Source organism: Pleurodeles waltl, chromosome 8 (genome assembly GCF_031143425.1).
Source record: "Pleurodeles waltl isolate 20211129_DDA chromosome 8, aPleWal1.hap1.20221129, whole genome shotgun sequence".
In the NCBI taxonomy this organism is placed as follows: domain Eukaryota; kingdom Metazoa; phylum Chordata; class Amphibia; order Caudata; family Salamandridae; genus Pleurodeles; species Pleurodeles waltl.
The window spans coordinates 723,363,654-723,387,959 of NC_090447.1; positions in this window are offsets into that span (position 1 = coordinate 723,363,654).

Sequence of the window (24,306 nt, forward strand, 5' to 3'; positions counted from 1 at the left end):
GAGCCATGGATAATAATGATGTGCAATATACTGTAGCTAGGCATTTTAATGATGCACATTTTAGAGACAGAAATCCATATTCCTTTTTTTCTGGCTGCACAGATACCGAATAATGTAACAGTAGTCAACAGAACCTTGATACTTAGGACATGTGAATCATGGTATATCATTGACTTGAGACCACAAGTCCACAGGGACAGGACACAGAGGAAGAACTTAGGATACCACTGGCATAATGACATTGGGGTTTTTCTACAATGTATATGTTTTTTATGTGATTTAAATATGTCTTTTTTCTGTGATGTACACATTTTGACATCCTTTGCCTTGTCCAGAGGTCTCCTCGGGTTCTTTAGTGATATAGGTACTTTTGTTTTAATTGCAGGAGGAAAGAAAGGGGACCTACAGCATCTTACACTTGGATGAATGATGGACTGTCCCCTACCCTTTCTTCTTTCCATCCTTTCTCTCTTGAGGGTGGTGGAACTTCAACACAGATAAGATTGCACTGTTTTTTGTATTATGAAGGACTGGTTTGCAATCATTGTTGGCTAAGCTTTGGGACATCCATCATGAGAGTTTGCCATGTCAAATTGATTTGCCTGGGTGCTATGTTTTAATTCTCTGATTTTGTTCCCCTGGGTCTGTGTGCATACTTCACCAGGTAATTGTCATTTTGGACGGTTGGGTCACTCATGTGTCACATCCTTTTTGGAATTTGTCCTCTCGGGCTTTAGCGTGCTATGAAGTTCAGTCGGGCTACACAGATTTTATTGCAATTTTGAATATATGCTCTAGGCAGGAGTGGTACTTTTGACTGGACTAAGCAGGAGTATGTGTCACATTGTACACTGTCTCAAAGATAATGAGCGCACAGGATAGCTTCTGACCGAGCATCTAAAATTATACACATACAGTTTCTTTGATATTATTCTATTACCCTATCTGTTATGTGCTTGACACAGATGTTGAATGACATCACTGCACTATGCAGCTGACATAATTTCAGCAGTCATGTTTATAATTTTTGGATTGCAAGCTCACTCAACAGAACTATTGTAGACAATTGATATGCAACTTTGTATGTTTGATGGACAAATTGTGCCATTTCAAGATGATGCCCACAGTGCCCTGGTTTGTTTGGTTTATCCTTTCTTCATGTTTTGCACTATAAGAGGTGGTGAAACCACAGGTGCTATGTAGTCAAGGCCAGGAGGCCCAATACATTGTTGTTCATGCTGTGCACACAATAAATCTACATTGATCCAATACCCTGAGTGAGTGTTTAAATTTTTCTTGGATAATGTGCATTTTGACTGGCTGCTTTTCGGTCATCACCATTACACCCTTGTAGGGCCACATATGCAACAGAAGTTTCAAGAACATTATATATACATGCTAAAATGAAGAAGAAAACTCTAAGTAGTTCCCAAGTTTAGTTGGGGAGCAGCTCCTATATAGCACACCTACAATACCAATGACGCTCTAAAATCTGCTCAAGTGTTTGTTTTTCTAGAAAGGTTTTTAAGTATAGGTTCAGCACAATACCAACCACACCGAGCTATAAAGGGGCAAAATCTTTTGGCATTTATACAGCAAAGTTTGTAAGCATAATATTTAGCTAGAGTCATCCACGCTGTGCTTTAAGTGCCATATAGATGTATATATATGTATATATATATATATATATATATATATATATATATAGAGAGAGAGAGAGAGAGAGAGAGATAGATAGATAGATAGATAGATAGATAGATAGATAGATAGATAGATAGATAGATAGATAGATAGATAGAAATAAAACAAACTTTATAGGGACATTATGTTTAGGAAATAGAATTTAACAAAATTGGAAATTCATTAAAAAAAAAATAAGGTTACAAGGACGCTATAGTTAGGCTCACATTTTAAAAATTATTAACCTTTGGCTTTTTCAGTGTAATTGTGAAAAAGTACAGCCACAGCACCTCCACAATGTGGAAGCACTTGAAAAGTATTCATGAACATGCTTATATTTGCATGCTACGGGATAAAGAAATGTCTGCAAGTGGCAAGTGTCCAAGGTGCCTCGATATCTGCAAAAGCTCAACCTCCTGCTCGAATTACCATTCCAGCTACATGCATAGAGTTAGGAGGCATGATGACACACTGTGCCAAGTGTCACCAACTTGTGCCACTTCAAACATCTAATGTTGCTATGTTTTTTTGAGGTATTAAGAAGCATCATTGCTATTTTTTTCTTACATTTTGGTGTTAGTGTTGTAGCACACTGTTTTCTTGAACATGCAACGTTTTTGTATGGAGTTTGTTTCTTTGCATTTTTACTAATTTGCTTATTAAAAAACCCACATAACAACTTGTGTAAAAATGGTACAACCACAATTTGTTTAATCCATCAAAGAACTGAGTATGTCTCTTTATTATTGCAGTCTATTGTTTGCATGTTTTTAGGTGTAGGTCTGTATAGTTTAGTATGTCTTAGCATGTTTGTATGTGTGACTGGGTGTGTAAATGTGTGGGTTAGTGTCCCTGGGTTTCTTGGTGTGTGTGTCAGTGTATGTCTGGATATATCCGTTTAAGAATTAGTGTATTCCTGAATGTGTCAACATATGCATTAATGTGTACCTTAGTGTCTGAATGTATATATTTTTGTGTGTTTGGCTGTTTCAGTGTATGGATCAGTATGTACCTGGGGGTGTTAATTTATGCACAAATGTGTGCTTGGGTGTGTTAGTTTATGCATAAGTGTCTGAATGGATGTGTCAACGTATCCATCAGTATGTGCCTGTGTGTTTCAGTTTATGCATGAGTGTGCACCTGGATGTGTTAGTGTGACCATCAGTGTGTGCTTGGGTGTGTCAGTATATGCATCAGTGTGTGCCTGAGTGTGTTAGTGTATGTATCATTGTGTGCCTGGGTGAGTTAGTGTATGTATCAATGTGTGTCTGTGTGTCTCAGTGTGTTCATTCGTGTGAATCTGGGGGTGTTAATGTATGCATCGGTGTGTGCCTGTGTGTCTCAGTGTGTTCATTAGTGTATATCTTGGTGTGTTAGTATTTGTATCAATGTGTGCTTGAGTGTGTCAGTGTATACATCAGTGTGTGCCTGGGTGTGTCAGTGTATACATTACTGCATGCATGAGTGTGTCAGTATATGCATCAGTGTGATTGACTGTCTCAGCATATAAGTTAATGTGTGCCAAGGTGTGTTAGTGTATACATCAGTGTGTGCTTGGGTGCGTCAGTGTATGCATTAGTATGAGCATGTATGCTAGTGTATATATCAGTGTGTCTGAGTCTGCAAGGGTAAGTCAGTGTGTGAATCAGTGTGTGCCTGGGTGTGTCAACATATGCATGTGTGTATGTTTGTGTGTGGCAATGAATGTATGAGTGTTTGCCTGGGTCTGTTAGTGTCTGTAAGACTGTGTGCATCAGTGTCTTAGTGTATGGATCAATGTGTCCCATGGTGTGTCCGTGTAAGTATCAGTGTTTACCTGGCTGTGCCACTGTATGCATCAGTGTCTGCCTGGTTGTGTCAGTGTTTGCATCAGTGTGTGCCTGTGTGTGTGTGTGTGTGTTAGTGTATACATTAGTGTGTTTCTAGGTATGTAAGTGTATGCATCAGTGTGTGCATTGGTGTGTCAGTGTATGCATCAGTGTGCCTGCATGTGTAGCGTATGTGTCAGTGCGTGTCACGGTGTGTCAGTGTATGAGCAAGCGCATATTTGGATGTGTTAGTGTATGCATTATTATGTGCCTGGGTGTCATAATGTATGCATCAGAGTGTTCTTGAGTGTGTCAATGTATGCATCGAGTGTGTGCCTTGGTATGTTAGTATATGGATTATTGTGTGCTTGAAGGTGTCAGTGTATGCATCAGTGTGTGCCTGTGTGTGCCCGTGTTTGCATCAGTGTGTATCTGACTGTCTTAGTGTATGAATCAGTATGTGTCTGGGTGCGGCATTGTATGCATTACTGTGTGTCAGGGTATGCATGAGTGTGTGCCTGGTTGAGTTAGTAAATGTACAAGAATGCATCGGGGTTGGCTCATTCGCAATGGCAAAGGAGTGTTATCCCCCTTGCTAAGCCAGGAGATGAAAGATAAAATTATGTTTAATTACAGTTTTATCTTTCATCTACTAGCCAGGCCAGCAGTGTGTTCTGGGCAGAGCGAGGCTAGACTATGAGAGGTGAGGGGGAAGAGGGGAGAGTGCACTAAGTGCACATGTGTGTTTGGCCGGCAGTTTGAGGCCGGGCAAACAGACATGCACACTTAGGTTTCTCCAGCCCGGCTGTATACACAGCCAAGCTGGAGAAATAGCACAGACCCCAGGCTTGTGTCTGAGCAGCACTCCAAACTGCTCAGACCAGTCCTGATGTTGCTTACATGCTATGTTTAGCATGGAAGCAGCACCAGGATTGCTGGGGAACCTGTGCTGGTGTCTCAGCATTCGCTGGGACACCACAATAAGACCAGAGGAGCAACATGGCAGGAGGCGGCGGCGGCAGTAACGACTGGAAAAAGGAAAGTTTAAAAAAAAATTATATTCTTTAAACTTTTTTCCCACACACTCATTGGAGCACCTTTAGCTTTTTTCACTTGAAACAGATCAATGTTATCGTCAATAGCTACTTTGAAATTAAGTTAATGGACACTGTAGTGCTCATATATTTCCTATGATTTCTCTTTATCCACTTTTTCAATCTGTCTACTTGACTGTAATATTTCATCATTGATACACCTTACATCTCCCATAATATCAACATTTTCTAAAAAACATTATTTTCTTTGAAGTATAATATGTGTTTTTTTCACTTTACTAACATCCACTAACTCTTGCCAGATTTATTTTATTTTTGGTGGGCACACCATTTACTAGAATCATAAGTGGTTCATCAATATCTCTCTGAACACCCACAGTGTCAATATTTTGTTTAAAATCTAAAGGTAGATTGACAATTCTTCCTTTAAGTTTCTGTAGCTCTGTTGGAAGTAGTTTCCATCTTCGGTTCCATTTGAAATGGTTCTTGAAATTGATGTATATTTTGCTTGAGAATTGATTCATAAACATTTAATTGTTGAACTTCTTCTGGAATCAATAACAATTCTGATAATGTATGTATTGCTCTAGCTGGCATTTAATTATTGTCTAACTGATAACAATCCTTACATATTATTTCCATTGTTGATAAATCAAAGCATTCCTATACAAATAAATTTGCACCAAATTCCTGCCACTTATCTCTGTTTTCTTGCTCAGTTTTAGAAAATACACCTACATTATGAGTTTGGCTTTTGTAGTGAGTGCTGCAACAAGAAAAGCAAACACAGTCTGGTTTCTCGGAAGATACTGTATTAAATTTTGCTATCTCTTTTGCAAATGTTTCTATAGTAATCTCTGTGTGCTGTTGCTCTAACCTTCAGTCAATACCTCCTCATTTTCCCTACACTGCTCTTCAGGACCAAAGAAACTAACCTGAATATATTCACAAACTTTCTCCATCTCCACCATAGTACCATGCTACAGTGGTCTATTAATCTCTCCCAAATATAAAGCTGGAATTTGCACATAGGACAGTCTCTAAACATAGGGCCAGATGTACCAAGAAGGCCTTTTGCGAGACGGAAATAGCGATTTTTAAGAAATCGATATTTCTGATTCACAAAACGCAATGTATCACATTTGCGATTCGGTAATAGCAATTTCTTAAAAATCACAAATGCTATTAACGAATCGCAAATTGCGATACCGGACCCATTCGCACCTATGGGCCTGTAGGCCCATATCTGCGAATTTTTTGCATTTCCAAAATTATGATTTCTTAACTGGAAATCGCAATTTCGGAAATGCAAAACCCCAGGGTGCTGGGGGCCTAAGGCCCCCTCTGCTGCACCCCAAAATATCTTTTTACAACATGTAAGATGCACACATGCCAAAAGGGCATGTGTGCTTTACATGTACATTTTAAAAATGCATTTTAAATCATTTTTTAAATTTGCACATGGTTACCACCAGGTTCAACCTGGTGGTAAATAGTGATTCCTAAATGCACAATTCGCATTTAGGAATTGCTTCTTACTTGTGCTTTAGAAATCGCAAATAAGGAATCCTAATTTGTGATTTCTTATTTGGAGAGTCGCAATTTGCGACTCTCTAAACAGGGTCACAATTTCAAGGAATCGCTATTTTAGTGATTCCTGAAAATTGCTTTCTGAATGCCTTTAGGACATTCTGAAATGGCTTTTTGCATTCGCAAACGGGCATTTGCACCGTTTGCGAATGAAAAAAGCTTTCATACATCTGGACCTAAATTTTGTATTTTTTTAATGATGCACAGATGATTTTCTAAATTGATGAAAAATGTTAGTGAGTGTCATTGTATATTTTGTATTTGCAAGGATCTAATTCTAGCAGCATTACAATTTTCAGTTTCTGACTTCTGCATAAAAATTATCTTAAAAAGTTCTCAATTTATCAATTGATTGCTGACAAACACTGCAAATACTGCTACAGTTCCATTTGTATACAGAGGTTTATCCATGCCTTTCTTGTACCTCTTACGTGGGAAACAGCCATTACAATGGGGCTGTTTCTCAGACTAGCTTTTACCACGCATGCATCAATATCATGAATAGTCTTTACCACGCATATCATTACAACAAATTATCTGGTAATGGTATGCATGGTAAGGGGAATGCCTGGTACTGATGGTAAAGGCTATAGAGGCGTTGTTAGAGGAAACAGAGAGATCCTTCTGTTTCCTCAAAAAGACCTGTGCTGCGCCACAGAGGAGCTGACTCTTCATCTTATGAACGAGATAAGTGGGATTTAGCCTGTGGGCCTGTTTTAGGGTTTGGGCAGTGAGGAATATTGTTTTGGGGCTGGGTGCCGATTTTTAAGCTTGGTGGGGGAGACGATTTTAGGCCTCAGGGCAGGGGGTAGGGGTACTGGATTAGGATTTAGGGTGAGGATGGGTGCAGGTTTAGGGCTTGGAGGGAGGGGAATCCATATTTGGGGTGGGGTTTGGGCTTGGGGTGGGGGGCGATTTTAATGCTTATGGTAGGGGTAGAGAAGTACTGGTTTAGGGTTCAGGGTGGAGGGCGGGACAGGTCTAGGGCTCGGAGAGAGGGAGTACTAGTTTGGAGTGGGCTGTTTCTTGAGCTTGGTGTGTGGAGGCCAGGGATGATTTTAGGGTTCCGTGCAGGCGTGGGGGGGTACTGGCTTAGGGTTTAGGGTGGGGGTGGGGGCAGGTTTAGGGCTTGGAACGGGGAGATATTGTTGAATGGATTTCGGGGTTGGAGAGGACGCTTGTGGGGTGATTTTAGGGCTCAGGGTGGAGGTAATGGTTTCGGGGTGTGGACAGATTTAGGGCTTGGAGCGGGGGGCAGAGGGATGTTTTAGGGCACAAGGTGGGGGTACAGGGTATTGGTTTAGGGTTCTGGGTGGGGTAGGAGCAGGTTTAGGGCTTGGAGTGGGGGGAATACTGTTTTGGGGTGGGGACAGTTTTCCGGCTTGGAGCGGGGGGCAATGTTAGTGATCAGAGCAGGGGTAGAGGTACTTGTTTAGGGTTCAGGCTGTGGGTGGGGGCAGGTTTAGGGCTTTCAGCGGGGGTGACAAATTTAGGGCTCAGGGCAGGGATAGGAGGTACAGATTTATGGTTCAGGGCAGGGGACGGGGCCAGGTATTTTTTAGAAGTGCTGAGAGACGGTGGGGGGGGGTCACGCTGGGGTCTGGTTTTAGGCCTTAGGTCAGGCGTTGGGTAGTTTTTAGAAGGGTGGGGGCTGGGGGCATACTGGTGTCTGGTTTTAGGGCATGGATTGGGTAGTTTTTAGTTGGGTGGGGGCCGGGGAGTGTTGCACTGGTGTCCGGTTTTAGGGCTTAGGGCAGTGGTAGGGTAGTTTCTAGAAGGGTGGTGTCCCAGGGGTAGTCATGCTGGGGTCCGGTTTTATTGCATGTGTTGGGTAGTTTGTAGAAGGGTGGGGGTTGAGGGGGTCATGCTGGGGTCCGGTTTTATGGCTGGGTAAGGGGTAAGGTAGTTTCTAGAAAGGTGGGGCCAGGGGATCACATGAGGATGCTCATTTAGGAGTCAGAGCAGGGGGAAAGCATAACAAAGCATATGCCTTTAACATACAGGTTTTTGCAATGTAATTCATTGTAAAGGCATGCATGGTAAAGGTTATGCATCGTAATGCTATTCTCGTTGTAACGCATGCGTGATAACGGCATGCATTTCAACGGAATGCGTTGTTCTGACATACAGCCCTCTTAAGCTATCACTTTCTCTACATTCTTAGGAACTATCTCTTCTTTTTGTATGGGACTACTGTCTTTTACCTCGTAGCAACAACTAGTTGTATCCACTGCCTGCACCAATGTGTTCTCCTGTAAGTAGCTGTGTTCATTTAAAACGGTTCTGTACTAGATTAGCGTTTCCATTCATCTTTAAAAAATTTACAAAAATTACTTTTATTAATGAGAATTTTTTTTTATGATCTTTTCCTCATGCACAATACGGTTTTGTCTAGTGTCTTAATTTTGTTCAATATTAAGATTAAAAAAGTTTCACTACAGCAAATGCTTTTTCAACTATAATGTTAATATGTTGCTTTTGCTTAGGTACAGCACTTCTCCTCTTATACTTCTTCACCTTATTTAGCATATTTTGAATTATTCTAGCTCAAAACATTTACTCGTAACCCCTTGAACTGCTTTTGTCTCCAAGTCAAAGTCTCTGTTTTCATATTAGATTTCCTACTGTCAACACGATGAACGTCTTGCTGTTTGTCATTTCATTTCACACTTCCCTTTTTAATTGTAATCTTTCCCTCATTTTGCATTTTCCGGCATATTTTACAAAACAAAACCTTTAGTACTTTTACCAGTGACTTTTTTTTTCTCTGCACATTTTCCATCTTGTCTTCCTTTTTGCTGTCAGTTTTAACCAGGTAGTACTGTTGCTTCAGTTTCTTTATTCTCTGTGTTTTATCATGCATTGTAAATCTTATTTTTTACATGGAAGTAGATATCTGGAAAACAAATAAAGAATACATTTACCTCTACAGAGCATAGTGTAAAATCAGATACAGTAAGTAACTAACTACATAAGTAGTTATTTAAGTGTTCTAAATGGTTCTAGAAGTCTTTCAGTATACATCCATAAATGTGTATACTAGTTACTGTACACATAGGAACAGGTGTCTGCCTCAGAGTGTTAGTTAATGTACCTGGGTGTGTGACTGTATACATGAGTGTATGTCTGGGTGTGTCAGAGTTTGTATTATTGTGTCTGCATATGTCAGTGTGTGCATCAGTGTGTGCCCGGGTATATCATTATATGCATGACTGTTTGCCTGGGTGCCTCAGTGTATACATCAGTGTGCACCTGGGTGTATTAGTGTATGTGTCAGTGTATGTCTAGGTATGTCAGTGTATGTGTTAGTGTGTGCCTCAGTATATCAGTGCATATATAAGTGTGTACCTGGGTACATCAGTATAGGTATGAATATGCATCTCTACTTACCAATCAAACCACTACAGCCATCATGTCATCCAGTCACTCCGGGGCACCCACTGACCCATGCCCCCACCACCTGCTTAACCTCAGAACCACCCTCAGCAGCACTGAACTCACCAGCATCCTCAACAACTCCATCACGTTGGCAGTTTTTCTGGACAAATGGAAACATGTGGAAATCAACCACACCCTGAAAAAACCCTCTGCTCACCCCAACAAACTCAAGAATTACCGACCAATCTCTCTACTCTCCTACCTGGCCAAAGTATTTTAGAAGGCCATCAATCAGCAGATCTCCAGCTACCTGGAAGAAAATAACCTACTGGACACTTCCTAATAGGTTTTTGTTCCACCGCAGCACCGTGACCACACTCATTGATGCCACTGATTACATCACAACACTCCTCTACCAGGGGAAACAGTTGCCATGGTCCTGCTCGACCTATCAGCCTAGTTAGACAGCGTCTCCCACCACACCTTCATCAACAGACTTCACAGCATCAGAATATAAAACAACACCCACAAATGGCTTGCCTCCTTCCTAACGAGACACGCTCACATCATCTGACTACCCCCTTTCACCTCTGCATCCAAGAACATAATTTGCCGCATACCCTAATGTTCATCCTTCAACCCCACTTTGTTCAGTACCTACATGACCTCTTGGCCGACATTGTTAGATCCCATTGGTTCAACATCATCTCCTACGCAGGCAATACTCAACTGATCCTCTCCCTTTCTGAAGATCCATCCACCACAGGAACCAACTTCCGCAATGCCATGACCTCTGTAGCCGACTGGATGGAAACTAACGGCTTGAAGCTCAACTCTGTCAAGACAAAAGTCCTGATCTTCAGGAAAAACACCTCCATATGGGACCATAGCTGATGGCCAGCTGAACTCGGACCCACTCCCACATGTACAGATCACGCTCGCTACCTTGGCATCATCTTCGACAGTGTGCTGACCATGAAGCAGCAGATCAACAAAGTCACCTTCTTGTACTTCAACATCTTCTGCATGCTACACAGAATCTTCAGATGAATTCCAGCCAACATTGTCGTAGTTTGGACTCTTGCTCTGGGCAAGACTGCTGGTTTAAGGATGACAGTGCTTTTGTTTCTAGGTGACTGCGTCTCTCCTGTCCCAACCTTACCGGCTCACTAGCAGCACCTCACCAGAAACACAATAGTAAAAGGTGATTTATGGCAGCCGTTTACGCATGGACTCAAAAATAAGACATCTCAGGGTGTGTCGTGGTTAAACGGAGATTACCCTTTTCTCACAGATATATTATGTCTCATACAAACAAAGGCAATGACACAGATGCAGTAAAGTTATAATAGCTTGTTATTTAACATAACTGCAATTTGCGATAAGTTGCATGGACTGCAATGATTAGGATAATGAATATAGCAAGTAACAGTATTGTGAAGACAAGAGTCATTGTTACGAAGACACCCACCATTTTGCAATACATAGAAAAAGAGATATGAGATGTCAGATTCCCTAATACCCTAAAATAAAGAAGGCCTAACCTCCTACCTAAAAGAGAGCTGGATTTGTTAAACCTAATCTGCCAATGCCGTGTCCATGAGAGGAGCCCCCCAACCCTCGTTACCTTGGAATGAGGTCTCTATCTCAGACTCCGCAGGGACACAAAGACTGGGTCAGCGTCAAGACGACTGCAGCATCGGTATCAGCGATGGTGGCGATGCCCTCTGGTCGGAATCCCTCTGATTATCTGTCTAAAGTGTGATATATTTATACAGATCTACAAGGTCCCCTGACGTTGGTGTATTCCTAAACAATAGATAACAGGCATGCTTGGGACGGCAATTAATATCAATAATCCCTCGAAAGTATAGAGAGGGAAAATCTCTAAGTGTGAACACCTACTGCTAGTTTGTATTTGGTGCTTGATCTTGACGCCTTGGCACAGTGACACTGATAATGTAACTCATAACAAGTGGCCTAACTATAAACAAGGCAGCCATCTTAGAAGAAATAAATAATTAAATGGGCTAAGACAGAGCAAGCTAAGTAGGTTAAAAGTCACTAGGTGACGGGGCAAGAGTCTACAAGCCAGAGGCTAAGCTAACTCCTTCTATCCCATTAAAATGAACTAGGATTCACTACACCCTCCCCATTGCCGTAACAGGTGTGATGAAGGTACAGGAACCCAAAAGCTAAAAAACTGCTCCTGAACTAAAAGCTAAATGATAAAAGAAGCAAAAAAAAGCATTCACATGTGTTAAAAATATGGTAAAACAAATCTGTTTAAATATACATACATGGATGTTAATGTCAACTATGACAAGTACAGAGTGCAAGAGCAAATGTCTATGTAATTGCATAATTTGAAATTGGGAATGGCAAGTCAATTCATCAAATTATGTGTTATACGCATGATCTTGAAGAATGTCATCGAAGTCACCAGTCAAGGATCTCAAAAATGAGTCTAGTTCTGGGCGGACAAACGGATCCACAGAGCAGAAGTGAGTCGTATTTCCTGGTGCATCGATACTCGTTGCAGTGTTCTCATCCATGGTAGATCTCACAACGGAAGGCTCATAGGTGGCCTCGCGTAGCAACCTCAGTCTCAAGGGGCATGACCATGTATGAACCCTCATCGGGGACATCAGCAGTTCGTGGTCCACAGGAGATGTCGGTGCAACAGCAAGACAGACCATAGGCAGATGTTCAAAGAGACACCATATGCAGTGGAAGACTGGTTGTACACACCAGAGAACTGGCCGAAATGACAACGACCAGTCAAGCTCCAGTTCCACCAGCAAAGGTGCACCGAAGATCCGAACCATGCGCTAACGGCACAGTGGAGTTGGCGGGAGCGGCTCCATTGCTCTGTGTTGCTGGAAAGAAACAACCACTGCGAATCAGAAGAAATAGCAGTAGTAGTCCGCCAATTAAAGCCAAAATAATCGGAAAGCCACCCATCACACTTGAAAACAGAGAATGGATGGCTGATGGGATGACTCCGAAGACAGTCTGGAAGATGGACACAAAACCAGACCCAACAACCTTAAAGAAATGAACAATCCCAGTGGTGCTTGAAGCATTGAATATTCTGGATACCAGCTCTCCAAAGTGTTTGGGGAAATTGGTATTTAAAAGGGATTGTATCTCGGCTGATGATCTCGCAATCTGGAGAGCACGCGTCTCTTCTGCGGATGTCAAGGCGACCTGTTTCTGAAACAATAGCGCCTTTAGCCTACTCAGCTTGTCATAGTTCACATTAATAGTATCTATGTGGGGCCACATGTCAGATACTTTTATCTCTCGTGTGGGGGGAAACAAAACATGTCCACAACACGTAACGACCTTCGTGACCGAGATTGCATAGGCAATTCCAGGTCGCATGCCGCAACAGCTTTTATCATTCAGTACCACATAACTTCCATTGGAAAGTACATGAAGCACTGGACAAATCAAGGGGACGGGAGTACCCGTCAGAAAACAGGCCAAATTTGCGACCCCCGCATTGCAAGGACCATGGAGAGACACCTGTTTGCATATCATAGAATGACAAACGGCAGTCTCACATTCACTTCCGCTAAGAAAGACCTCCCTTTCACCGTTCAGACATCTATAATCAAAGGGCAACTCCTACTTTTCCTTAATAAAGCTATCTCCTAGCTGCTCATATAGTCCCACTGCAAGATGTTTCAGGCAGATCGAGAAACGAAAGGTCGAAATCGGTAAATTAATAATGCCGTGTAGGAGCCAGATAGTTGAAGGACTCTCTGCTACCGTGAAGGGCAACTTATCTAATTTCTCTACTTGAAGCAGGGTGAAAGTAGCCTCCCTTATAGCCATTGTCTCTTGTTCCCTGGAAAAATTAAAAGCAGTGAAGAATTCACTCCCATTAATATATCTCCATGGAATGTGGCCACTTTTCAGTGTCTGCAATGTCCAACCCAGCTGCATGATGGAACGTAGCTGTGTTTGCCCATGATATAACCGGGACAAGTCAGTCTGAGTGATATCAATAGCAGACGACACTATATTCGATAGTGAATAAATTCTGTTGGACAGCGTGTTCATGCCATTGTCGACAACAGCTAATGTTTTTTCCAAATTTTCCTTATCTAGTTGCCTTAAACGCGCAGCAGCCTCAATCTGGGAAAGTTTCCAAATTTCATTGTACATAGCATATAAAAACCGTTTCGAGCACTGTTTTCTAGGACCTAGCAGAAAATCCTGTAAGTCTATACTGTCAGAAAGAGTGTTCAGGTGTTTCTTAACCGCTATTAACGTGTTTGTTTGCACCCATTGCTGACACAGCTTACCCACACTGTATGTTGTAACTATACCTGTATGTTGACCTGATATAAAGGCAGGGTCAGGCCTGTTTATTGAAAAAAAAAACTGAAGAGTTCAAGAAACGCCTTTGATACTCATTAGTGTCGGTGGGCCATACCAACCACCCGCCGGGACTGGAAAGTGAAGAATTATGGGTACCAGCCTTAACCATTGCATCTAGCCTGTCCTCTGTGACATTAAGGAAGTGTTGCCAATCTTTAAATTTTGCCGGAGTAGGGATACTGGGCGTATTTAGATCTTTAATTTTTGCGAACCCCAGACAGGATGTCTGCTCAATAGTATCATTTAAGAAAATGATTTGCACAGGAATCAGGCATGCTCGAAACAAAGCTTCCCTACCCTGTATCTGCCAATCTTGTGTTCCCCATACACTTTTTAAGTCAATAGTGCTCTTCCAATATTCGTAAACCTCAATCGAGAGCCGGGAAACAAAGGGATCTGAATAAATCAGTTTTGTATCTGTTAGCAAAATTTTCCTAATTTGTGCCGGAGGTATTTTAAAATAATATGACTCTGCTTTTTTTGGATCATGCCCAGAAAAGTATGTAAATTTATCGCTATAATACTTTGGACTCCCCACCTGTGGTGTCGAACAGTGTTCCCACTGTGTGTAGTTCAAGAGAGGTCTATATCTAGTGGCACGGTGTAGGTAGTGATGTCCCCAATTGTTATAGCAGAACATTTCCCCGTAATTCATTGTATAATCATATACATCATCACTTTCAAAAGTGGAAAAGTCCTTCATTTCAGTTAGCATGGAATCAACTGTTTGGACATCCAAATCATCAGAGACAACATTAGGTGTAATAACATCAGACACTGAAATTCTGAACACGTATGGTATTTGAATAATCTCTGTAGGCCCGTATATATCGAATGGAATTTTGTCCCACACAATCCCATCAGTAATTGGTATTGCTGTAATATTTACAGGGGACAAATCTCTCCGGACCTTATGTGAAGAATGATGTGGTGTTAAAATTTCATCAACTGGCTCCACTGAGGAGTGATCAGGAATATAGTGACCATTTATAAGCAAAAAGAAAATAGTTACAAAACCAATCCATAAAAATAATGCAATAAATGTCAAACAGAACCATAAATAGTTCCATGGGTAGATCAAATAGTTCTTCTTAAGCCATCGATACAGCTTACTACTTTTTGAAATGTTGTCAATCACTGTAGAGGATGAATGAGAAGAAAAATCATCAATGTCAACAAAATAGCCAGAGGTAGTCTCTGCAAACACAGGAGCCGGTACATTCTGATCCACTGCACGTAGAGGCTCTTGATAGACAACGTCATTAGTCGTGGAAGTGTTCGTGTAAAATACAGCCAAATCTTGAAGCGGGGTGGTCACTAAAGATGTGACCGGAACCAACAAAAGTTCATTTTCCGCCCTCCCCATGGTCGAGGAAGTGTCTGGAACAGCAGTCGACATAGTTGCATAGTCAGTAGTGATGTTCATCCTACTATGTAGATGGATGTCCTGTTGGGTAGTGAGAGGGGATCGGGAACCACCCAAGGGACCTCCTGGTCTACTGTGAAGGATCGGCCACATGGTGTAATTTGATGTCATCAATGGAGATGAATCTGTTCTATTTAGAACCTGACAGTGGTGGTAAGATGACAGTCCTGGTTCCTTTTATTCCCAAGACTGGTATAGGTGGACCGAACTCCTTTTTCACAGCGATCTTCTCACAAACCAGATCCCCAATGTTGGGAATCCAGCCAGTCAAAGTTTTCGCCAATTCCCTTATTCCTAAGGTGGCAGCACTTGCAGATGATTTATCATCACGAAATTGTTGAAGCTCCTGTAAAACAGTGAGACGTTCTTTTATGTCAAATGGTGTTTCTGCTGCCACCATACCAGGGGCATCAAGATCTGGGACATACATAGGTATCCCAAAGAGAACCTCATATGGAGAGCGTCCCCCCAAGGACCGTCTTGGCAGATTATTCAGTGCTCTCTGGACCCCATATAGGTGGTGTAACCAACTGCGGCCTGAACCTAATACTCGAGCTGTTAAGGACTGCTTTGGATCACAATTCCGCCTCGCCACGATCGAATTTCCTTTGGGATGGTATGGTGAGGAGTAATGGAGTTCAACACCCATCGTCCCCATGGTGTCCCTGAATGCTTTAGAGGCAAATGCAGGGCCCTGGTCCGAATGGAATGCTGCAACCGCATATGTACCGATAAAGATCAGCAAATCTTTTATAACAGTCCGGGCGTCAGCCAACCGCTGTGGCCATACCCACAGGAATCTAGAACAGGAATCCACAGCCACTAAAATGTATTTGTATGCACCATCAGGCTGTAAAGGACCACAATGGTCTAGGTACACACACTGAAGTGGCTTGTCTGACACTAAGAGGGATGTCTGCGGAGGGTGTTTGGTATTAGAGCCCTTAATCTGCTGGCAAATGTCACAGCAAAGGACATACTGCTTAGTTCGTCTGCATAGACCAGGCCACCAGTATCATTGCTGTAGAATTGTTATTGTGGCCTGTATACCAGCATGTGCAGAAGCGACACCCTCATGTGCGGCTGTAATCAGCTCTAATCGCTGGTCTTCATTGGGGATCACTCGATCACCAACCCCAGGAATCTTTGTGTAAGCAACATTCTGTGCACTGATATGGTAAGTATAGTTTGTAGGGTATCCTTTCGGAAGGGTCTTGCCTGCAGCCGAACCTTTAACGGCAATCAGTATTTCATTATCCAATCTTGTCCGAGAACGAGTAACTGCAGCCACAGAAGCCGTAGCTACTGATGCTTTGGCCGCTTCATCAGCCAACGTATTACCGGCAACGTGTATTCCTACACGTTGGTGTCCTAATGTATGAACTACATGGACACATGGTAGCTTATCCTCAGCCACCCTTCTCCACAATATTTTGTGTTTAATGGTGTTCCCTTTAGAATCCCTAAACCCGTTCAGCTTCCAATGATTTACATATTCATTGTATGACTGGACGCAGTAATATGAATCACAGACTATCAAAGTCTGTCTTCCTGTCTCAGTATGTTCGAGCGCTAGAATAAGAGCTTTAAGCTCAGCCAACTGGGCTGTGCAGTCCCCTAAGGTCTGCGTGTAGGTATTGTGAGGGTGGAAAACTCCATCTTCCATCTCTCCGCACACGGCTGCGCAAGCTGGCGAGTATTGATGTTTAGTACCTACAGCCGGTTGTGCTGGTCCGTCAGTAGAACTGATAGTATTATAACTGTCTAGTGGCAAGATTTTTAGAGGTGCAGGGTACTCCTGTTTATACTGGAGAAATTCTTGTGTCTGAAGTCTTGGATCGAATACATAATCGACATCAGAGGCAGTCAGAGACGTTGCCCATTGAATCCAGCGTGGATGTAATGCCTTAGCATTCGGAACGCTCGCTTTAGTGATAGCCTCTAAGGCCGGCACCGGGGAGACAACAATAATGCGTTTCCCCTGGGCAAGTGGCCTCTCTTTTATGACGGCCATCTGAACTGCTGTCAGAATCTTTTCTGTAGGTGCAAAACGTTGTTCACCATTTGAATATAAATGTGATTTATATGCTATCTGCACTGTGTCATCCTCATTAAAGGTGACATAAGTAAATCCATGGGCACCAGCAATTATTCTGATGACCAAATTTGTTTTATTGTCACGTATGTTTAAGTGTTTAGCTTCTAGCATGTCTCGTTGCATGTCCCTAAGGATGTGTGTGTGTTCAATCGTCCATCGTCTGCTAGAAAAATTGGGCTGAATTAAGTCATAAAGTGGCTTAATGCGACCTGCATAATCTGGAATGTATGTTCTGCCAAAATTGAAGAAACCCAGTAATGACTGTAATTTCTTAAGTGTGTTTGGAGGCTGTAGTTGAGCACACTTTTCTAGAAAGTGCGGGGCCAGGCTCTTCCCTTCATTTGATAGCTCATATCCCAGGAACAACACACTAAGAAAGGCTATCTTGCTTTTCTTAAAATTTTATTTATAACCGAGGTCTGCAAATCCCAAAATGATCCGATCGACCCTCGCAAGATGAATGTCGAGGGCGTCATCAGTGAGGTAGATATCATCCACATAGGACAATGCATCGGAATCAATCTCGTGCAAAATTGATGTTACACTGGCTGAAAACAGGCCTGGGCTATTTTTATAGCCTTGAGGTAAACGACAAAAGAGTTTCTGAGAGCCAAATGAAAATGCACTTAGGTCCCTACTTTCATATGCTAAATTCTGGCAAAAAAATCCATTAGATATATCCAAGGTAGTTTTATATTTTTTACGCACTATATTGTTTATCAGTGCTGTGCTGTGTGAGTTTTGTATAGCATATGTGCATGTATGACTATTTAAGTGTCTATAATCAACCACTATTCTATATGAATGATCTGGCTTTGCAACGGGGAATAATGGATTATTCATCGCAGACGTACAGGGCTCAATTACTCCCTGGTACTCAAGTTGTGATAGTATCTCCTTCACCAGAGCTTTTGCTTCATGTTTAACAGGGTATTGTGGCTGCGGTTGGGGTGTAGACCTAACAGGAATAATATGACAAGGAGCCTCCTTGTCCCAACCTACATGATTACGGTATAGTGCAGGTGCCTGCGCTAAAGCCCATTCAGCAGCATAAGCTTCTTTTGCTGCTTCCGGAACAAGATCAGAGAAAGAAGGCAAAATTACATCTTCCCCATGCGGGAGCTTGCTGACGTGTTCAGGTGGCCAGTCTCTCTTGGCCAATAGAATATCACTAGTAAGTTCATCCCAAAATATCACACTAATAGTGCGTTTCACGTCTCCCTCTATCTGAATTGTTAAATCATAAACCCTATCGGGGGGAAGAACGCGGCCATCCGCTGTTTCAACCGCGATGTAATCGCTAGTTGCTGTCGCATCCAGATGATCTTTCAGACTCTGGCGACATATCGTGACCTCTGCCACGCTGTCCAACAGAGTCACTGCCCACCTTTTGTTCCTCAACAGTGTTCTCAATACTACTGGCATTTTTAACTGTCAGTGCTGCCACTTTCTTCTTTTTAAATTGTGGCTTTTGCTGAGGAGTCTTTCCTTCTTTTTTAATGGTAGACTGTGGTGAATCTTTTTTTTCTTTCACGTATTCTGCACGTCGATCTTGACGGTGACGGCCCCCTCTCTCGCTACGTTTATCCGGAGCGTCCTGAAAGGAACGAGAGGGACGTGAATCAGTATATCTGTCTGGAGTTCTAATGTGCTCCCTATTTCTGAGATTATACCTCCTTTAGGAGTTCTCCGGGTGTGGAGAATCAGCTCTCTTATTTCTTCTTTCTTTTAAATCTTTTTGTTTGTCCCAGCGCTTCTTAGAGCCCTCTTGTGCCTGCTTCGTACCCTCCTTATGGGCGTTACTTTGTAACTCCAATTTTTTAGGTTTGGCTCCCAAACTATCCCGTCCTATAGTAGTATAGGTATCGGAAATTATTTTCGGTAGCTGTCTCTCCTGTTCCTGGTTTGGAGTTTCCCAGAGACGCTGGGGAATTGCCAGTGCTACCGCTTTCCCTTTAATATTACTCAGTATGATTGAAGATACGGCGTCAAAGTTACGCATTAACTTCATCCTCAGATCCAGGGCTGGTGCAGCCCCATGTTCATTCTGTATTTGTTTTAACACTTCTGGTAAATTGGCAAGTGTTGGGGTACCATGTGTGGTAGTATAAACGTCAGCGAGGACCGTACCCCATGTGGCACAGTCATCCACCGAGGGAACCATCCCAAACGGCAAGCACATCGTGAGCAATCTATGTTTTTCCTGTGGTCCCGTATGGGGAAACACAGCTTCCAGCTGATTAGTTTTCTGGGCTATCAAGAACGGTATTTTTTCCCGTTCCGTGGGCACTTTACCCATAATAGTATGTACTGTTTGTGGATTAATCCCAGTAGTCAATTGATAACCACCAGCTACTGGCGGTGCTGGACGCGCTGGTGTTGTGTTCAATGTTCGCATTACGAATTGAACCAATCGTCTGTATAATGCCACTAATTCATTATATAAAACTCGTGAATCTGCTATCAGCATATTCTGTATGCCTGGGTGAAGTGTATATGTGGCGAACATAGGCCAGGTAGGTCCCTCATTACTTAAGGGACCTAACCTCACCCTTGGTAGTACATGTGGTAGGGCGCCTTCAAACCAGTTCTGATGCTCTTGATATGTGAGCGATATTTCATAATACTGGTATGCTTCGTACAGTACAGGTACGTTTGCAATTGCATATGTGTGAAATGTGTGCGTTCTTTGGTCAACCTCAGGAAAGGTGACCCAACAGTAAAACGTTTCTGTTTGGTATGCTTCAGTTGCTTCTATTATCAGAGTAACATCCCCGCCCTCGTCTGTAAGGCCATGCACTAATAAATGTTGTGTAAGTGCATGTCTAGCATTTGCAGGAATGTCTATGGCATTAGCCATAGTTTTTTAGAGAAACGGAACACCAGATAGGGGAAGTCTTTTCCTTTTTATGAGTTCGAGCTCGAACAACCTACAGCTTAATTAGGTGTTGCCTGTTCAGCTGAGGAGGAATCTCCCAAAGACCACGGATGTCTCCGTATAACGGTACTTAGGGTACCTGTTGTCTGTGAGACAGTGATAGTCAGGGTATCTGTAAATTAGTGCCTAAACACCATCGTTGGTGGCGCCATGTCGTAGTTTGGACTCTTGCTCTGGGCAAGCCTGCTGGTTTAAGGATGACAGTACTTTGTTTGTAGGCGACAGTGTCTTTCCTACAACAAGTTACAACTGTTATCCCAACCTTACCGGCTCACTAGCAGCACCTCACCAGAAACACAATAGTAAAAGGTGATTTATGGCAGCCGTTTACGCATGGACTCAAAAATAAGACATCTCAGGGAGTGTCGTGGTTAAACGGAGATTACCCTTTTCTCACAGATATATTATGTCTCAAACAAACACAGGCAATGACACAGATGCAGTAAAGTTATAATAGCTTTTTATTTAACATAACTGCAATTTGCGATAAGTTGCATGGACTGCAATGATTAGGATAATGAATATAGCAAGTAACAGTATTGTGAAGACAAGAGTCATTGTTACGAAGACCCCCACCATTTTGCAATACATAGAAAAGATATATGAGATGTAAGATTCCCTAATACCCTAAAATAAAGAAGGCCTAACCTCCTACCTAAAGGAGAGCTGGGTTTGTTAAACCTAATCTGCCAATGCCCTGTCCATGAGAGGAGCCCCCCAACCCTCGTTACCTTGGAATGAGGTCTCTATCTCAGACTCTGCAGGGACATGAAGACTGGGTCAGCGTCAAGACGACTGCAGCATCGGTATCAGCGATGGTGGCGATGCCCTCTGGTCGCAATCCCTCTGATTATCTGTCTAAAGTGTGATGTATTTATACAGATCTACAAGGTCCCCTGACGTGGGTGTATTCCTAAACAATAGATAACAGGCATGATTGGGACGGCAATTATTATCAACAATCCCTCGAAAGTATAGAGAGGGAAAATCCCTAAGTGTGAACACCTACTGTTTGTTTGTCTTTGGTGCTTGATCTTGACGCCTTGGCACGGTGACACTGATAATGTAACTCATAACAAGTGGCCTAAATATAAACAAGGCAGCCATCTTAGAAGAAATAAATAATTAAATGGGCTAAGAAGGGGCAAGCTAAGTAGGTTAAAAGTCACTAGGTGATGGGGGCACAAGTCTACAAGCCAGAGGCTAAGCTAACTCATGCTATCCCCTTAAAATTAACTAGGATTCACTACAACATCAGGAAAACTGCCACCTAGGCCCACGTCACCAGATGCCTCGACTACGGTAACGCGCTCTCTATGCATGCATGTCCTCCCAGCTCCTAAAGAGACCTCAGAGAATACAGAACACCATTGCCAGACCCATCCTGACCCTTCCCAGGTGAACCTACATCACCGCCCACCTCAAAACCTCAAAAGCGTCCACTGGCTCCCCATCCAGAATAGATGTCATTTCAAGCTCCTCACGCATATCTACAAAGTCCTACATAATCAAGGACTAGACTACATTAACCACTGCCTACACTTCCACCAACCCACCGGACACCTGCGCTCTTCCTCTCTGACCCTCACACACATACGCAAAATCCAACGCAACTGCAGTGGTGGCTGCTCTTTTTCCAACATCGGCACCAAGGCCTGGAATGACCTACCACTCCCCTCTGAACTGCACCCTTACTGGCAAACTTCAGGAAGAGACTCACAATCTTTCTTTTCGACAGAGACATCGTACCCCTGCAGCCAGATACCTCCAGGGGTAATAGCGACACACTCTACAAATGACTGGTTGATTGATTGTGCCAGTGAAGGCCTCAGCCTGTGCTGTGGTCAATGTGTGTATCAGTGTGTGCCTCGATGTGTTACTGTATGCATCAGTGTGTGCCTGGTTCTGTCAGTGTATACAATAGTGTGTGCCTGGCTTTCACAGTTTACGCATACGTTTGTGTTTGGACATGCCATTGTATGCATGAGTGTGTAGCTGTGTGTGTGAGTGTGTGTATGAGTGTGTGCCTGTGTGTGAAAGTGTATACATCAGTGTGTGCCTAGGTGTCTCAGTGTGTACATGAGTGTGTGCTTGGGTGTCTTACTTGAGGCATTAGTGGATCTGTTACTCTATACGTCACTTTATACCTGGGGGCATTAGTGTATTCCGAAATCTCTGCCTGGGTGTGTAATTGTCTGTATCATTCTACAGCTTCCTGTGTGTGTGTGTGTCAGTGCATTGATGAGTGTGATTCTGGCTTTATCAGCGCACACATGAATATACACTTGTTGTGTCAGTGTCTGCATCAGTGAAAGCCTAGGTATGTTGGTGTGTGTATCAGTGTGTGCCTGGGTATATTCAAATGAATACTTGTATATATGGGTAACTAGCTTGCATCAGTACTTGACTACATATCTGAGTGAGTGTATCAGTACCTGTATGAGTGTGCCACCAGTATAGCAGTATATGACTGGGTCTTTTAGTAACTCTATGGGTCTCTAAATGAATATGTAAGTGGATGGCTTACTGGATGTGTTGGTGAGTACAGGGGTTTGCAACTATGTATACAATTGACTCTAATACTGCTGCATACACAAATGCCTCTGTTGCTCCCTGACTTGGTGTGTGAGTGACTCTATGCTTTTATAAAAAGCTATTTAAGTTTCAGTATGGGTGGGAGTGACTCTATGCTTTTATAAAAAGCTATTTAAGTTTCAGTATGGGTGGGAGACTGGATGTTTAACTGAGCATAGAGGCCTGGAAACGCACATGTAACTCAGTGAAACTTAAAATGAGATGTTTTACCTTTTAAGCACAAAGCACTCTGTGTTATGACCTACCTACAGTCTGGCTGAGGGGTGAGTTATGTGTTGTAAAAGGAGAGTTTAAGGGTTGGTAAAGGGCTTTTGAATACCAAGGCAAGCTGGCTGTAAAACCCCACACACAGGCTATGCACTAGTAGGCCCAAGCCATGTTTATAGGACAACCTGCCTAGGTTGTGTGAGTACTTGGCATGGGTGTGCATATCTGAGTGAATGTATGAGTCCCTCTATGGGTGCTCCACAAGATGTTAAAGTAAGTATATCAGTATATCATTGGCTATTTTAGTCATTCTATGGGTCTCTGAATGTGTATATACGTGACTATATAAATCGCTTACTGGCATAGTTGGTGAGTACAGGGGTATGTAACTGTGTGCACAACTGGCTCCGATACTGCTGGATACATAACCTCTGTCTAGGTATGTCTATAAATGTATGAGTGGCTCTTTCGCTATCTGACTGGGTGCACGTGTGGCTTGATGATCTTGTAAATAGGAATGTGAGTTGCAGTATGGGTGGGAGACTACATATATCTGGGAATAGGTGTCTGCAAGTGCACTATAACTCAGTGAAACTCAGAAGGACACGTTTCACCTTTTAAACACAAAGCACCCTGCTCTATGGCCTACCTGCAGTCTAGCTGAGGGGTGAGGTTTGTGTAGTAAAATGATAGTTTAAGGCTTGTCAGGCAGGTTTTGTAATGCCAAGTCGAGTTGAAATTAAAACTGCACACTCAGGGCCTCATTACGAGTCTTGTGATCCTTGGACCGCTAGACTCGCGATGGTGGGTGGACCGCCGCTAAAGCAGCCTCCATAATATGACCGTGGTGGAGCTGCCACGGTCCGACCGTCGGCACCGTCAGGTTGCCGCTGGTAGACAGCCTAGCGGTGCCGACGGTCTTAATTCGCAACGATGCCCTCCAGATTAAGTTCCCTTGCTTTTGCATGGCGGAGAGGGAACTGGTTGGTGAGTACAGGAGTATGTTACTATGGCCCTCATTACAACCCTGGCGGTCGGTGATAAAGCAGCGGTAATACCAGCAACAGCCCGGCAGAAAAAAAATGGAATCACGACCATGGCTGAAACCGCCAACTTATACAGCCACTTTAATACTCCGA